This window comes from Mauremys reevesii, linkage group 12 (genome assembly GCF_016161935.1).
Source record: "Mauremys reevesii isolate NIE-2019 linkage group 12, ASM1616193v1, whole genome shotgun sequence".
Lineage (NCBI taxonomy): Eukaryota > Metazoa > Chordata > Testudines > Geoemydidae > Mauremys > Mauremys reevesii.
The window spans coordinates 35,646,738-35,661,450 of NC_052634.1; the positions used below are offsets into that span (position 1 = coordinate 35,646,738).

Here is a 14,713-nt window from a genome sequence, read left to right on the forward strand (position 1 = left end):
AGTTCTCAGGGAACGAAAACTCCCAGCATCTTCCCAGCCCAGCCCAGGCTGCTGCCCTGTCCCAGCCTCTGTTCCCCTGGGGCCCCTGCGTGTCTGACTCTAGAGCAGGCCGGGAGCAGCAGCTGAGGCAGAGGACAGCCTGGGCCGGGCAGATAAGAAGGAGTTTGGTAAAATGGCAGGGGAGTATCACCTTGGACTCGACGGCATTTCTCCATTGGTCTGTCTGCTTTGGGGCAGGGACAATAACACGTCCTGCTGCTTTCGTTATTTCAAAGGGCAGTTTAGGATTTTCATTCTCACACACGGTGCACAAAGCAGGACTCAACCTTTGCCGTAAACTAAACAAGCTGCTCACAGATTCTGGCAGCCACAATGAGTATTTGGGTGAGAACTCAGACCTGCCCCTGTTCCATAGGGAGGGGGTCATCTGTGTGGGGACTGGACCATTGACCTACCCGCTCCTAACTCCTAAACTTTCATTAACTCTATTATCAGTGCCTGTGAGTGTTATTTAAACCATAAGAAAAACCACACTGGGCTAGACCAAAGGCCCATCTAGCTCTGAACCTTGTTTTCTGACAGTAGCCAATACCAGGTGCCCCAACAACCAGTCAACAAGGCACCACTGGGAATTGAACCCAGGCTCTCTTGTTTACAAGACAGAAGCTTTAGCCAGCTAAGCCATGGTGCCTGTGGGTAGCTATAACACACTGTCTGCCCACACCTGACTCCCTGCCATTGCCACCAGGGCCTGACAAGCTTTGCTTGTGTTTGGATTCTCCAAAGCAGAGGAGCAGGTGAGGTTTTCCTTGCAAGCTGTGTGTGTGTGTGAATCTTTGGCCACATCTGCACTACAAAGTTGTTTCAGCAGAATTATATTGCTCAGGTGTGTGAAAAACACACAACACTCTCTCGGTCGGTGGCTTGTGGCTGGTGTACACACTGCAATGCCATGTCTGGCGACAAAAGTGCCCTGTTTTGCTGACAAAATAAACCGACTTCAATGAGAGGGCTAGAGCTTTTTGCAGCAAACTTAAAGTAACAGAGTAAACACTGCTGTTCATTATATCACCATAACTGGCCTTCCCCAGTATCCCACAATGCCTGCTGTGAACTCGCCTGCCCTGCATTCCTGCTAATGAGCCATGGGCCCCTCCCCTTTCATCGCTCTGGGAAGTTCTGACAGCTGAGCCTGCTGCTCTGCTCCGGCAGCCAGGAGCAAATCACTGCCGTGGATGCTGCTCTCTCCCGCACTGCGAACACAGAGCAGGGTGGCGGGAACTTCCTTACATTGGGGGGGGGCACTGGCATCCGAAATGTGACACCCCCATGACACCCCTTCCCTCCAGGAGGCTTTTACCTTCTAAACAGGGACGGCTGTTTTCTCATAAAATCACTAAAAGGGAAGGAGAAAACTCAAAAGAGGTTCCTCCTGGCGCTCGTGTCCATGAATCTGAATACTCTCTCAGTCCTCAAAGAGAGACCTGGAGAAGGAGACTTGCTGAAGCAAAGCCACAGGGGTCTCTGAGGTTTCCCTGGCCCCTTGCCCCTGTCCTGCCTGGCTGATGTCAGCATCTCTCTGTGAGGTCACCACCTCCCCACCACCTTTGACCAATAGTCTGAGGTCCTGCAAAAGGCCTTTGTGATGTCACTGCCACACCCCTCCCTTGCTGTGCTAATGTCCTGCCCCTGCCCAGGCACTTTGGAGGTTTGAACTACTCCCTGTGGATCACCCTGTTGCCGGCTCAAAGAGCCCGAGGCGGAGCAACAGCAGGGTTCGTTGCCCGGTGTGCGTCGCACTAATTATCACACCAGGGTGGAGAAGCAAAACCAGGTTTATTTGAGCCCAAATAGGGTGCCAGGGAGAAAAGCATTCTCAAATCCTGCACACCCGCGCGCAGGCGGGATCCCAGCATTTATACCCCCCTTGTTTGTGTAAGCCTTTTGTTCGGTTTTCCCCCTCACCCCTCCCTTCCCAGCAGCAGTTACTTAAAACATTACATTTCAGCGTGTTAGAAAAAGTTCTCATCCATAAGCTTATCTGTTGGCCTTGACAGAACAAACGCATACAGATTTTCCTTCCCCCTCTCCCCCTCCTCCCCGCCGCTTCTGCTGTTTCAAACTCCTACATTTGCAAGCGGAGATTGCTGACAGCTACACATTTTGCTTGCAGTCTGTTAGCATCTTAGGCTGGTTAAAATTCACAGCATGTAAGAACTTTGGTTCACTTCAGGCCCAAAGTCACAACTTTGGTTTACTCAGGCCTAGTGGCACCAACAACCCCACTCAAGGAGCGTTCGTTCTAGGCAGCAAGCCGGCTAGACAGGAAAACATCAGATGCTGCTCCCAATGCTACACTCAGTTTTTCAGAAATTAGTCGACTTTATGGCCAGAAGAGACCACTAGAGCATCTTATTTGACCTCCTGCATATCACAGGCCTCCTGTATGACACAATAGCTACTTTTGGGCAAACACATTCCAGAAAGGCGTCTAGTCTTCATTAAATGATATCAAGAGATGGAGAATCCACCACTTTCCCTAGAAGACATTTTTCTCCGGCCCTCAGAACATTTGGTGGCTCTTTGCTATTGAACGAGCTCAACCTGTTTAGCTTATCAAAAGAAGATTGAAAGGTGATTTCACTGAAGTGTTGAAGGGCCTTAATGGAGAGAAAATATTGGGTATGAAAGGGCTCTTTAATCGAGCAGAGAAAGGCATAACAAGACCCAATGGCTGGAAGGTGAAAAGAGACAAATTCATATATTACATCTAAGGCACAAATATTCAACAGCGAGGATGATTCACGACAGGAACAAGCTCCCAAGGAAAGTGGTGGATTCTAATTCTAATTCCTTATGAATATTCTGTGTGTTTAGGGGAGGAACATGCTCTATGCCCAGAGGACTTTATTCCTCCAGCCTGCAAGGACAGAGGGGATGTCAAGGAGTTGCTCCTTCAATCCTCCCCACAGAAAGGCCCTTCTTACAAAAGGCAACATCCTGGAGAGAAAGAGTAACACTGAACTAGACTCCAGAGAGACAGATTTTTATAATCACAGTGAGAAGTTTTTCATCTGACCAAGGTCTTGAACCCTGGACCCTCAGATTAAAAGTCTGATGCTCTGCCAACTGAGCTAGCCAGGCTCACATGCAAAAAGCACAAGTTGGTGCGGAGGTGAAGCTAGTCAAGAAAAAGCGAGACAGCCACAATAGGGGAAACCTGCTGCTCTCTCTCTCTTCCCAGCCCTGGCCTGGCTGGGTATTAGCGCTGGTTAAAAAGACGGGAAAATATCAGCATCTACCATCCTTTCATAGCTGTACAAGACTCAGGCACAATACAGAGGTGCCCATCTGTAAGTGCCAAATGGTTGGATTGGCTAATGCAGCCTGTAGACATCCATGACACACTGGGATATAGAGCCAAGTGTCCATCACCATCATTATTTCAAAGGGATAATGATAATGGTAGCAAGGTTCACAACTGACTCAGCAGTTGCATACAAAGGTGCATGTTTGGCAGCAAAGCGGGGGTCTGGGGGGGGATACGGCGCGGCTGAAGTGGCAAAGCGGGAGGGGACACGATGTGGCTGGAGTGGCAAAGTGGCGGGGGACAACACAAAAACGGTGGGGCTGGAGCAGCAAAGCTGGAGGGGAGGGACACGGCACAGCTGGAGCAGCAAAGTGGGGGCGGGGGACAACACAAAAACGGTGGGGCTGGAGCAGCAAAGCAGGGTGGTGGGGGGAAAAACAACGGTGCAGCTGGCAAAGCAGGGGAAAAACAAAAAAAACCCTACAGGGCAGCCGGAGCCAGTGGACTCCCTGTGCTGCAGAGTGCGCGCCCGGTCTAGTGGGGGCGGGGGGAAGGGGAGGGAGCGGGGGGGAGAGAGAAGGGGGGCGGCCAGCGCTTCAGCGGGGCACTCACCACGCGGCCCCGACTGCCGCGCCGCCTGGCACCCTCACTCCTTCTCTAGACTAACCAGTCCTGATATACTGTAACATGGTTATATTCCACCTCCTTCACTGGTTACACCCAACAAAATTAATTATACAGCAGACAGAAACAATCACAGACCCAGACAGAGACCATGCAAATAAACATACAAAACAATACAGAAGGGAGGATTTCACAACTACATCTATACAGACATAAGGGGTTTCCAGCTGTGTCTATTGATAAGTGAGTTCTTGCCAGACAGGATGCTACCAAACTAAGTTTCCCTTTCTCTGGAGGTGATAGGAATATCAGGACAGGATTGTATTCCTAACAGCCCAATCGCACCTTATTTCAATGTGACTTGTTGGGAATGTGAGGATGTGACCATACACTTCCCACCTTATGGCTGCCTTTGCTGCTTAGCCGAAGAACCAGGCCTCAGACTGTCACAGTAAGAGAAGGCCATTACACAGACAGACAGTGATTTTTTATTCTTTCTTTTATATCTTTATAACTAGCTAAGTGAAAAAAATACACCTAAATTCTTAAAGTACAGGCCTTTGCAGACAGGCCTGAATATCTGTATCCTAACAGTCCTCGAGGTCAGGCAGCCTCTGGGTAAGGGGCTGGGGACTCAGATCCTTTCTACAGCCAATTGCACCAGGGTCGTGTATAAACCAGGGAAGTTTGCCACAGTAGCCAGACCAGATGCCCCCTTTACACTTGTGCTCTGTCCTCATTGCTTCTCTGTCTCCCTTCCCCTCATCTCTGCTGCTCCCCCTCTGGGCTTTCTCAGCACCTGGCCCCACAGCACTTCCTGGCAGCCAGAGACACTGCCTGTTCTAGGCCTGCTCCTGTGGATGTGGCCTCTCTCCTGATTAAAGGAACCTTTCCAGGAAATGGCCACAGCTTCTGGGAATCCCTGTGTGGCTGTGAACAGTTTGGCTCCTGGCACACAAGGCAACTTAAAAGCTGAGCACCCAGACAGGGGCTGGAACCCTGGACCCTCAGATTAAGAGCCTGATGCTCTACCAACTGAGCTAACTGGGCTTGTTAGGAAACATCTTCACCATTCACCACAAGAGTGATTATCCCAGTGTGCAGGCAAGAGTGAGCAGGCAGGCAAAAGAGAGGCAAAAAAAGTCCCAGCAACCCCTCCTCTTTTTCTGCACAGCCACTGCCTGGCAGCAGGATTCCTCCTCCTCCTCAGGGAGACTAAATCTCTGTGCCTAGACAGCCGGTCCATCCGCTGCACCTCAATCCCCCATGCCCGAGCCTCCCTGCCAAAGCCCTGCACCTGGCCCCATACAATTAAGTCTCATGTGTCGCTGGGAACTTAACTTCTTGTGCCCAGAGCGTCTCGACCCCCTCAGCAGATGACCTGAGAAACACAGTGTCCGGCTTTTCCAAAGAAGTGTTTAGACCCCCTCATCATGTGGCCTAAAGGACAAGGCATCTCCCTGTGGATTGGATGATTCAGGATTTGAGTCCCCTCATGGTTGTGCTCACTTTGTGCTGCAAGTCCTGCTCCCTTCACAGCTGGAACCTCTTCTTGGTCACTCAGGCCAATGCTCTGGCTTCAGCTAGAGCCCCAGGAAGGAGTTGGGGGTTTGGTGTCTCAAAGGCTGGGACCTGAGCCCCAGGTGCTTCCAGTCTCGCCTTTGTTCTTCCTGACTTGCCAAAGAAAATGGGCGGCTCCACTTCCAAAGTCAGCACCATGAGTGGGAACGGTAAGAGGCCCCACGGGGGGGCTGGCCCTGCTTTCCTACCCTCTTCTGATGTTGGCCACAGAGCATCAGCAGCCGCCCTGCATGCTGGCCTGTGGGTGGCCTTCAGCACAGCAGGGAGCAGGCTGGCCCTGTGGCTGTCTGCTGGCCACACACAGGCATGGTCCTCTCCTCCTCTTGCCCTGGCCTCCGCTGCTTTTAAGCCTTCCCTTGGAGCTGTCAGCACCAGCCGCCTCTGTTCTAGGTGCCCAGAGGAGGAGAGGTGCTGGGCTCCCACCTGCCCAGCCCTGCTTCCTTCAAGCACAGTGGCAAGTGCCAGACTTGTGGGCACCAGGTGAAGCCGTGAGAATCCCAACCCTCAGGTGTCAGTTCTAGAGCCCTGACCCATCCAGCAGGAGGGGAAAAAATGGCTCTTGCAGAGCTGGAGACAGGGAAGTGGAGCAGTGTGAGCTCCAGGGATTTACCACAAGGTCCTGCTGAGATTTGAACTCAGATTGCAGGATTCAGAGTCCTGAGTGCTGCCCGTTACACCATGGGACCAGCTCATGCTGCCATCTCTGCACATCAGTGACCCTCATGGGGCCTGCTCGTGTAAGGGATGGTTGGCCCCTTACTGAAACTTACTGCGGGGTTTGGTTGGCTAGTTCCCAGTCCCAGTAGAAGGGTGAAGGGCCAATGGGAAATCAGGACCCTGAGACTGACAGTCCCCTGGGTAATGGGGAGAGGCCAAAGCTCCAAATTAGCCGCACTGACAGGCCAGGCAGTGTAATGAGGGAGTCACCAGGCCAGGGGGTCCCATCCTCCGTGGGAGCTGGAACTGCCTGGGCCAGAGTGGGGCAGAGCTAAGGAGAGAGCAGGAACCCGAGAAGAGCCGGGGAGCAGAGCTGCGCAGGTGTAGTGCCAGAAAATGCTCCCTGTAGGACTTTGCTACCTGTAGCAGTTACTGAGACCTGAGGTTGTTCTTATTCGCTGACTTGTCCTAATTGGCTAAAACTTTACAGTGGTGGGAGATGGAAGCATAAAGTCTTCGTCCTCCAAACGCCCCTGCCTGGTGTCCATCTGTATCTATTACCTCTTAACACAGGATTGTAAAAAATAGAGTGAGGTCATTTAAGCATCATTTATTTTGCAGCTTCATTTACTGTGCTAACAATGTAGCATCCTGACACTGATACTTCTGCCCATGTGACCTGTGGGTTGGATTCATTATAGTGGGACACGGGACATGTGGAGGATAATTTAAACTCTTATTTTCCTTATGGTTTCCCTGTAATATACTTCTCTGCTGGTGCAATTTCTGACCATTGCACGTCTATTGTATTTATTACAATAGCACAAGTAAGTCACACAAGTGACATAGTCGAAGGGCTTGGCTACACTTGCAAGTTAGAGCCCATTAAAGCAGCCCTGGGTGCCCTAACTCCTGAGGTGTCCACACTCGCAAGGCACACGGAGCACCTGGGCTCTGTAGGTGAAGCGCTCCTGGTAATCCACCTCCATGAGAAGCATAAAGCTCGCTGAGCCCTGCTGAAATACCCGGGCATCAGTGTGGATGACGTGTTGCATCACTGCACTGTGTTTGGCCTCAGGAAATGTCCCATAATCCCCTGAAGTCAAGTGCCCACTCTGGTCATTGTTTTTCAATCGGCTGCAGGCATGCGGATATCCCCTTTCAAAGCTCCGTTTCTGACAGCCGGCTGCTTATCTGCTCTGGGACAAAGCAACCATTAGTGTGGAATGCTGCTGTTGTGAGTGTGTATGAGGGGAGGTGGGGGTCTGCTGCTGTCCGAACACACAAGACAGCATGCTGACACACTCTCAGCCCCCCAAACACACTGTCGCTCCCCCCACATACACACAACACGCTCCCTGTCACACTCCACCCCCGTCCCCCATTTGAAAAGCACGTTGCAGCCACTTGCACACTGAGATAGTTACAACAGTGCACTGCTCTCTGTGGCATTGCCAGAGCTGCTAATGTGGCCACTCCAGTGCGCTTGCAGCTGTCAGTGTGAACACACGGCAGCAGTTTCCCTGCTGTGGTTTAACTCCCAGCGCTCTACCTCTGCAAGTGTAGCCAAGCCCTAAATTTACCAAACCAACCGAACTCAGTAACTGCCCTCCACCACCACATGCAAGGAGTAGGGGCACCGTGGAGCACACGCTGCACTTACTGGCTCAGCCTTGTGCATGCTGGGGTGGCCACCTCCCCATTGATGAGACCTGGTCCCACCATCTCCATGGAGCTCCAGTCTGCCCTGCTGCCATCCCTGTCTGTGTTGTCTTCTCTAGCAGTTGACTGGAAGGTGAGCACTGGCCGCATGCCATGTAGCCGTGTTGTCTCCAAGGGCGAAAGCAGGAGGAATGGTGCCTTCATAGCCCACCCAATATTCCATAACATAGTTAAGGAAAATATTTCTCAATGAACTCTCAGTAAAAGATCAGAAGCAGCCAGTGTCCGCATCTGTCTATGAGCATTGGTATTTTCTTGAAATTTGTCAGACCAACCTATCTAACACCTAACACACATTTGAAGTTCTTCTTTTCACACTGTTGCTCATTCTCGGGTTCTGCTTTGTCTCCAGACAGATCCATTCACTTTCAGGACGGCCTTGCTCTTTCTGTCTGTTTCACTCGCTGAGGTGTCGGAGTAAACACTCCCCTTCCTTCTATTCTCAGACAAACACTAGTATTAAGTGTTTGCTACTGATGGGTCTAGAAAGCATTTGTCAAGTGGAAGATGCTGTTTCTGGGGGATTGCTCCCAAGATCCAGTACTTTGGGTTCAAATGTCTCCCAGCTTCCTTGGGGAAAATAACACCAAGGCTTTGTTGCAATATACAAGAAGGAAGGAGTTTTTCCACCCCAGATGGGACTTGAACCCACAATCTCTGGCTTAGGAAGCCAATGCCTTATCCATTAGGCCACTGGGGCCCTGATGGGCAGTAAAAGGAGGGATGGAAATTCCCTCTCAGGATTGCACATTCCTCACATTCACTCAGAAGCCAAATACCCCATTTAATGGCCTTACAGAAACGTCTGCATCCCCTGGCAGCGAGGCACCTGGGCAGGTGGCTGACAGAGCTGAGCACCACCTTTCTGCCAGCCATCGTTAGAGAAGAACCCCACCCTGGAGTCACCCCTCCCTCCTTCAGCACCTCCACGGCTGTGGCTCTGAGTGGCAGTAGGATGATTAGGGGTGAATCCGGGGCTGGAAGGGGGGTAAGGTCGGCCTGTAAGGAGTAACCAGGTGGGGCAGACCCAGGGGGAGGCTGTGGGCTGCTGGTCGGTTGTTGGGATCCGAGCTCTAGATCAAAGCTGCACAGTGACCTGACACCCAGGGTTATAAGGCCGACATAGTGACCCCTTACTGGCCTCGGTGACCCCCAAACCCTTGTTACTAAGGGCATTGAGGAGTCTCTGTCCCTTAATAACTTCTGGGAGCTCCCCAGCAGGCTGCGGGCGTCAGCCGCCTCCTGCCTCACAGGTTAGACTCTTGGGGCTGTGCCAGCCGCCCCCTCGCTTGCAGGCCCAGTGTAAGAAGCAGGAGGCCCGGTGCTGGCAGAAGAGGGTTTTGATTAATCGAGCTCTGTGTGATGGGCACAGGACGCTTCCACTCAGTAGCACAGCTGGGGGGGAGCAGGGGGAGCAGCTAAGGGCGCCGGGTTCCTCCAGTGGGGGTGTGGAGCAGCCGTTCGTTTTCCTGTTCGTACTCCTCTGCGGTGTGAAAATCGGGGAGGGGAGGCAGAAGCCCCACGTCCCTCCCGAAATGATGCCCAGTGGGGGAAGCCAGGACAACAGGGTGGGGTGGCAAGTGGTGGCCAGACTCTCCCCGCGCCACTGCCCCCCAGTCCCCTTCCACCACCAGGTCAACCCGGGCACTAGGTCAGGAACGGGGTGAGGCAGCAAGTCAAGCTGAGCAAGGCAGGCAAAAGCGAGTCTTGTCTTCATGGCCCGCTCACAATGACGTCCTTTTTGTGTGCAACTGCTGCAAAAATATCTCGGGCAGAGAAGCAACAGGCCAAAATATTACCACACAGCTGCCAAAGTAGCTCAGTTGGGAGAGCGTTAGACTGAAGTTCTAAAGGTCCCTGGTTCAATCCCAGGCTTTGGCAGGCCCTTTCATCCCTCTTTGCACAGGGGTGGCTTGTTTTCTGGGAGCACAGTGGTCCCTGCACCCAAGGTGAGTCCCTGAGCGTGGGCTCTGCAGTAGGAAAAGATATTGTGGGCATCTGTCCCTAATTGGCTGGCCTGACCTTTAACAATGAGGGACAGGAGCTGTCTCTCCTAAGTGAGTTATTGGTGGACCCAATATGGGAGGAAGAGAGTGCTAGAGGGGGTGCTGGGCAGTGACGGGCAGGTATAGAGGATGAAAACTCTTCTGTGCAGCTGAGGGAGGGCAGTGCCAGGGAAGGGGCATGTGTGAAAGTGGCCATGTGGAAGGGAGTTGGGGGCCCAGGAGGAGGCGCTTGATGTTCAGTGTCTTGGAGCAGCTGGACTTGGACATGGTGTTCAGGAAATGCACATTAACAACTCTAGGGTAGCTTGATGGGCAGAGGGTGATTGGAGGAAGGGCCCATCTCTCTGGTCCTCCAGGCCAGGGAAGAATGATGGGGTTGGAGTCTTGTTCTTCACATTCATGGTGCGAGTACAGAAGGGGCTGGAGCTCCGACCAGGGAGGGCATTACTGGTGGGCTTTGTGCTCCATGGCACTGGTTACGGCTATATTAGTGTGTATGGTCCCCAATTAAGGCATGAAAGGAAAGTTCTATGAAGGAACTGGCTCCCTTCTTCTAGACCGCACGGTGTTTGGTGTCAGGGGGGATTTCAATTGTTGCACCGGCCTGAGGACTGCTGGTCCTGTTTTCCCGACCGTCAGAGGAAACTCTTCTACGATGAGCACTACCTGGTGCAGGTCTATAGCGAGGTCGGCTTAGAGAACGTGTTTCTGCACAGTGGAACCAGTGGAGGGTGGGCAATAGCCTCCTATTCCTCTGACCCGAGCTCACACCAGCCGCAGAGGGGATACACCTTTCTGCGGGGACAGGCCAGGAGTCGCACTGACTGGATTTACGTGAAGGAGAGCACGTCGACAGCCCAGTGCAGGGTGGTGCCAATGGACTGTGCGGATCACGCAGCTCTCACTGTGTGCTCAATGTGGGCAATTCCCTGACCCACGGCAGAGGATATTGGAAGCTGAACATCCAGAGCTTGCAAGATAAAGGAGCAGGGGGGTGAGGCCTGGAGGTGTTGGCAGAACGGGAAAGCATCAGAGGGTTCTGTGGTAACCAGGGGGATTGGTGGGAGTCGGTGAGGGAGGAGTTGGTGGCTTTGTTCCAGTGGTCAGGGAAACACCACAACATTAAAGAAACCAACAGTGCAAAGTCCTGCAGTGTCACCTGTGGGATTTCCACAAGAGCATCCAGGCAGGGGAGCCAGTCAGCGTGTGACTGTACGACCGGATCAAGCGACAGCTGCCCGAGTTCCAGGAGATGAGGCTGCAGTTGGCTGATATGAGCGGGAGCATCGAGTGAAGGGAGGAGCGGCCTCCCCTGACATGTTTGCAGCCTGCAGGGAATGGAGACAAAGCAGGGGGATGCAGGGACTCAGGGCAGGACCCACGGATCCGGTAGTGCAGGACCACAGTCACTGGAGGAGGAGAGAGAGTCCTGCGAGAGGAAGCTGCTGGTGGGAAGCAATAAGTGCAGAGTGCAAACCAGCCAGGTGAGAGTCACAGGGGTCTAGAAAATAAAATAGCAGCAGGTCCCATGGTGTAATGGGCAGCACTCAGGACTTTGAATCCTGGAATCTGAGTTCAAATCTCAGTGGGACCTGAGTTGTGGACATCAGGTGAAGCAGCAAGAAACAACCATATGCTATTTATTGCTTTGCTACAAAGCCCTGGAGCCCAATGTGTTTGGCTACCTTCTCTCAGGATGAACTGGACTGAGTATTCTTTCCCTCTTGCTGGGTGACTGATGCCCACTGGAGATAGGTCTCTGGTCTGGCTGGTTCAATGCGCTGGCGGCTATAGGTTGGGGGTCCTAGAACTTAACAGTCTGGCTAGAGATTCCTGTGGTTTGACCATATGGTTGTTTCTTGCTGCTTCACCTGATGTCCACAACTTTGGTCCCTGCAGCTGCCACACTCTTCCTCTTGCCCACATGGCATTTAAAGGAAGGAGTGCCAGGGCCAGGCTTCATACTCAGGGCTAGGCAGGAGGGAGGCAGAGTCCCAGGCTGGAGCCCAACACACCTCTCCTCCTCTGGGCACCTGGGGTGTTGTTCCCCCCTGTTCAGGCACCCCTGGGGCCCTGCACTTCACACAGCTCTCCCTGAATTCAGCTGTTAGTGAGGGAGCCTCACTGCTAGCGCAGACTGGGTAGTTTCTTGCATGAGAGACACTGTCCCAAAGCAGGACTAATGCTTAGAGCTGGTTATCAGTGATTTCAGATCTGTTGGTCTGCAGCAAGACTCTCCATTGAGTCTTAACCAGCTCTGTTATTACACAGGGAAAAACAAAAGGGTCAAATGGGGCCTGGAACCCTTAAGAAGAATCCACCCCACCAAGTACCAACACTTGTCGCTACCTGCTCTCAGCCCCACTGAGAATGTTTTGGGGTCACTCCTTGCCTGTATCAACCTAGGGGTCTCAGAGAATCCTAATTAACAGGTGTTCCAGTGGCGCAATTGCTTAATGCACAGTACTTATAGGGCAGTGCTGAGAGGAGCTATGCTGAGGTTGTGAGTTCAAACCTCACGTGGAGCACTGGTTTTCATTAGCCAAGTGGTGTCACCCCCTCATTTGGCCTGTGGGATGTAGAATTTCACCCCTGGGGACCCTCAGAAAGGGGCTAATAAAAAATGCCCCCTTCACTTATTACCTCCTCTCCAGGTCAGAATCTACCATCCTTTCTCCCCCCCCAGCCCCTGTGCCAGGATCCCTCAAGCAGAGCCTGGAGTCCTGCCCAGGGACTCTGTACTATTGACAAAGACTAAGTGACAGGGACAAAACACTCAAATCCCGCCTGGTGCGGGGAGCCAGGTTTGCTCTTCAAATTCTGTCGTTGGTACATTTCCAGGCCTGGGAATGTCCCACAACAGCATTGAATGGGAAGCTGCCTGCAGAACAGTGACACTGCACAGAGCTCCTGTGGAGGAGGGGTGGGAATAAGTAACATTTTGAGGATCGTTTGGGAAATGAGCCTTTGCTGACAAGGTTTGTCTCTGTTCATATTTCACCTTCAGGTGTTATGTTGAGGGATCTTTAGTATATTTTCGTGAGGTTAATAACTATCTCCTCAACTTTATTTACTCAACTTAAAAATTGGTCACTTGATTTTTGCGTCTCCCTGTGAAAATACAACTGGCGTGTGGCTTTCTACAGTGGGTCATGATGTTAAAGTTAAGGAATTCACTCTCTGTACTTCTGGGGGGGGTTGCTTTTTTACAGCTGCCTCAGGGCCAGGCACACCGGGCTGTTAGCTGCACCCACTGTCCTTGCCAGGGGCCCCTGCTGAACCCTGGGCGGCTGCACTGCCGTGCTGGGGTGACTCTGCAGGTGGAGAAGCTGCTGTGGAGCAATGTAGAGCAGGTGCAGGAAGGAGACGGGGTCACTATTCACATTCTGAACTGCACAGTTTTCCAAATTTGGGACTAGATTCATAGATTCATAGACTTAAGGTCAGAAGGGACCATTATGATCATCTAGTCTGACCTCCTGCACAATGCAGGCCCAGAATCTCACCCACCCACTCCTGTAACAAACCCCTAACCTATGTCTGAGTTATTGAAGTCCTCAAATCGTGGCTTAGAGACCTCAAAGGCAGGGAATCCTCCAGCATGTGACCCGAGCCCCATGCCGCAGAGAAAGTCGAATGTCCGAGAACAATTCTAGGGGAAGGTGAACGCAGAGCAATGACACTGGAGATGCCCAGACCTCCAATAGGGGCAATGTGGAAATTAATAATGGGAAGATCATTTGTGAAATTAGTCGTCACTGACAAGATTTGTTTCTGTTCCTATTTCACGCTATGGTGTTAGTTAGAGGAATCAGTACAGATTTTTACTATATTAATTAAACACTTAATTTTATTTAATCAAGCCAAAAACTTAGTATCACTTATTTTTTCTCTGTCCTAGCAAGAATGAATTGAATTTTGTGACTTTCTGGAAAGTGCAGCGAGATTAAATGTGGGAAATTCAGTCTCTGTGTTTGTGAGCTGATGTTTTCCTCTCACAGGTTAGTGCCTGCATTGAAATACCCAGAGGGATCTAATGACTGGTGTACGCTGGCCACTGAACTGGCAAAGCGATGTCTCCCAGGGTGTGACCCCCCGACAAACCCATATAGTTAAGGTGACCTAAGCCTGGGTTAGATAGTGCTAAAGAAAAGGAAGAATTGTTCTGTCCATGCAGCTATTACAGGGATGGGAAAATCCCTCCAGTCACTATCTACTCCAAAGTGCTATAGCAGTGCCACAGCAACATTTTAAGTGTAGACAGAGTGAAACTAGATTTATCTCCAGTTCGCACTGTGGATGCTCAGGCACTAAGACTACAATAATAACAACAGCAGCACAGTGCTTGCGTAGTTGGCAGGATTCGAACCTGCGCAGGGAGACCCCAATGGATTTCTAGTCCATCGCCTTAACCACTCAGCCACAACTACTTGATATGCAGCTGTTTCACTGCATGATGATTTTGTTCTCACTAAATTGTCACTTCAAATTGTTTGCCCAGACCAGCTTCCCCAGCACACTCACGGCTGCGCATCAGTGTAAGTGTGTCCTGGGCTGAACAGCGAGAATTCCTGCCCATTTCCCTTCCGGCTGGAGCAGGATTAGAGTGTGTTTGTGTGAACGACATTGCTGTAGATTGTTGTTCATTCCCCACTCTGACAATTCAGACAGTCCCTTTCCTAGTCAAATCTCCAGCACATCGTTCCAATAGCAGGGGGCAGGATTTCTCTGGGGCACTGAAATTTTTCAGAGGGCTGGTGCGTGAACTCAGCCTTGCATTCCACCCTTGATGTTTGATGGACTAACAACAGCA

At 51.7% G+C, this 14,713-nt stretch overlaps 5 non-coding genes across 5 annotated transcripts; 2 read left to right on the forward strand and 3 right to left on the reverse strand.

Moving 5' to 3' along the window:
• Positions 1–617: 617 nt before the first annotated feature.
• On the reverse strand, positions 618–691 carry TRNAT-UGU. Its single transcript has one exon. It is a non-coding gene; the product is annotated as a tRNA-Thr (tRNA).
• Positions 692–8,521: 7,830 nt separating this feature from the next.
• On the reverse strand, positions 8,522–8,594 carry TRNAR-CCU. Its single transcript has one exon. It is a non-coding gene; the product is annotated as a tRNA-Arg (tRNA).
• Positions 8,595–9,702: 1,108 nt separating this feature from the next.
• Positions 9,703–9,775, forward strand: TRNAF-GAA. The gene has a single exon. It is a non-coding gene; the product is annotated as a tRNA-Phe (tRNA).
• Positions 9,776–11,422: 1,647 nt separating this feature from the next.
• Positions 11,423–11,494, forward strand: TRNAQ-UUG. The gene has a single exon. It is a non-coding gene; the product is annotated as a tRNA-Gln (tRNA).
• Positions 11,495–14,248: 2,754 nt separating this feature from the next.
• Positions 14,249–14,330, reverse strand: TRNAS-AGA. The gene has a single exon. It is a non-coding gene; the product is annotated as a tRNA-Ser (tRNA).
• Positions 14,331–14,713: the final 383 nt, after the last annotated feature.